Source organism: Hyla sarda, chromosome 1 (genome assembly GCF_029499605.1).
Source record: "Hyla sarda isolate aHylSar1 chromosome 1, aHylSar1.hap1, whole genome shotgun sequence".
NCBI classification, from domain to species: Eukaryota; Metazoa; Chordata; class Amphibia; order Anura; family Hylidae; genus Hyla; species Hyla sarda.
Genome location: NC_079189.1, coordinates 153630509 through 153633456, shown reverse-complemented (window position 1 = coordinate 153633456; position 2948 = coordinate 153630509).

The following is a 2948-nucleotide window of genomic DNA, read 5'->3' as shown; positions in this document are numbered from 1 at the left end:
GGAGCCCGGTCGTATTTCAAGGCAACAGTTTAGGGCCACATATGGGGCATCGCCGTACTCGGGAGAAATTGACTAACAAATCTTGGGGGTCTTTTTCTCCATTCACCCCTTATGAAAAGGTGAAGTTGGGGTCTACACCAGCATGTTAGTGTAAAAAAATAAACTTTTTACACTAACATGCTGGTGTTGCCCTATACTTTTCATTTTGACAAGAGGTAAAGGGGAAAAAAGCCCCCCAAAATTTGTAACGCAATTTCTCCCGAGTACGGAGATACCCCATATGTAGGCGTAAAGTGTTCTGGGGGCGCACAACAAGGCCCAGAAGGGAGAGTGTGCCATGTACATTTGAGGTGATTTGCACAGGGGTGGCTGATTGTTACAGCGGTTTTGACAAACGCAAAAAAAACAAAACCCCACATGTGACCCCATTTCGGAAACTACACCCCTCACGGAATGTAATGAGGGGTGCAGTGAAAATTTACACCCCACACGTGTCTGACAGATCTTTGGAAGAGTGGGCAATGCAAATAAAAAATGTTGTACAGCCCACTGTTCCAAAGATATGACAGACACCAGTGGGGGGTAAATGCTCACTTTACGCCTTCTTACGTTCCTCAAGGGGCCTAGTTTCCAAAATGGTATGCCATGCGGGGGATTTTTGCTGTTCTGGCACCATAGGGGCTTCCTAAATGCGACATGCCCCCCGAGCAAAATTTGCTCTCAAAATGCCAAATATGACTCCTTCTCTTCTGAGCATTGTAGTTCGCCCGTAGTGCACTTCAGGTCAACTTATGGGGTACCTCCATACTCAGAAGAGATGTGGTTACAAATTTTGGGGGGTATTTTCTGCTATTAACCCTTGCAAAAATGTGAAATTTGGGGGGGAAACACACCTTTTAGTGATTTTTTTTTTTTACGTATGCAAAAGTCGTGAAACCCCTGTGGGGTATTAAGGCTCACTTTATTTCTTGTTACGTTCCACAAGGGGTCTAGTTTCCAAAATGGTATGCCATGTGTTTTTTTTTTTGCTGTCCTGGCACCATAGGGGCTTCCTAAATGCGACATGCCCCCCGAGCAAAATTTGCTCTCAAAAAGCCAAATATGACTCCTTATCTTCTGAGCATTGTAGTTCACCCATAGTACACCTCAGGTCAACTTATGGGGTACCTTCATACTCAGAAGAGATGGGGTTACAATGTTTGGGGGGTATTTTCTGCTATTAACCCTTACAAAAATGTGAAATTTGGGGGGAGACACACATATTAGTGAAATTTTATTTTAATTTTTTTACATATGCAAAAGTCGTGAAACTCCTGTGGGGTATTAAGGCTCACTTTATTCCTTGTTACGTACCTCAAGGGGTCTTGTTTCCAAAATGGTATGCCATGTGGGGGATTTTTGCTGTTCTGGCACCATAGGGGCTTCCTAAATGCAACATGCCCCCCAAAAACCATTTCAAAAAAACGTACTCTCCAAAATCCCCTTGTCGCTCCTTCGCTTCTGAGCCCTCTACTGCGCCCGCCGAACACTTTACATAGACATATGAGGTGTGTCCTTACTCGAGAGAAATTGGGCTACAAATATAAGTATACATTTTCTCCTTTTTTCCCTTGTAAAAATTCAAAAATTGGGTCTACAAGAACATGCGAGTGTAAAAAATGGAGATTGTGAATTTTCTCCTTCACTTTGCTGTTATTCCTGTGAAACACCTAAAGGGTTAAAACGTGGACTGAATGTCATTTTGAATACTTTGGGGGGTGCAGTTTTTATAATGGGGTCATTTGTGGGGTATTTCTAAAAAGAAGACCCTTCAAATCCACTTCAAACCTGAACTGGTCCATGAAAAATTGTGAGTTTGGAAATTTTTTGAAAAATTGGAAAATTGCTGCTGAACTTTGAAGCCCTCTGGTGTCTTCCAAAAGTAAAAACATGTAAATGTTATGATGCAAACATAAAATAGACATATTGTATATGTGAATAAAAAAAAAATTATTTGGAATATCCATTTTCCTTACAAGCAGAGAGCTTCAAAGTTAGAAAAATGCAAAATTTTCAAATTTTTCATAAAATTTTGGGATTTTTCACCAAGAAAGGATGCAAGATACCACAAAATTTTACCACTATGTTAAAGTAGAATATGTCATGAAAAAACAATCTCGGAATCAGAATGATAACTAAAAGCATTCCAGAGTTATTAATGTTTAAAGTGACAGTGGTCAGAATTGCAAAAAATGGCCGGGTCCTGAGGTGTAAAATGGCTCCTTAAGGGGTTAAATAGATGAGAGAGGCCTGTAATTTTCAGTATAGGTATACTTCAACTATAAGAGACATAATGACAAAAAAAAAATCCATAAAATAACATTGTCTGATGGGGACAGAGTCCATTATGACCATAAGGACCGGAGCATTTTTTTTTGCAAATCTGACCTCTATTACCGTATTTATCGGGGTATACCACGCAGCGGCCTATAACACGCACCCTCATTTTACCAAGGATATTTGGGTAAAAAGTTTTTTACCCAAATATCCATGGTAAAATGAGGGTGCGTGTGTGCCCGTGTATACCCCGATACACCGCCAGGAATGGCAGGGGGAGAGAGGCCGTCACTGCACGCTTCTCTCCCCCTGCCTTTCCTGGGGTCTAGAGCCCTGCTGCCGCCGCTTCTCTCCCGCTGGCTATCGGCGCCGCTGCCCATTCTCTCCCCCTGACTATCGGTGCCGGCAAAGGCGCCAACAGCCAGGGGGAGAGAAGGGGCAGCGGCACCCATTGCTGGTGCCGCTGCCCCGTTGCCTCCCCCATCCCCGGTTGCATAATTACCTGTTGACAGGGTCGGGTCCGCGCTGCTTCAGGCCTCCGGTGTGCGTCCCCTGCGTCGTTGCTATGCACTGCACGGCGCGGCGCACTGATGTCATGCACCGTGCAGCACATAGCAACGACACAGGGGACG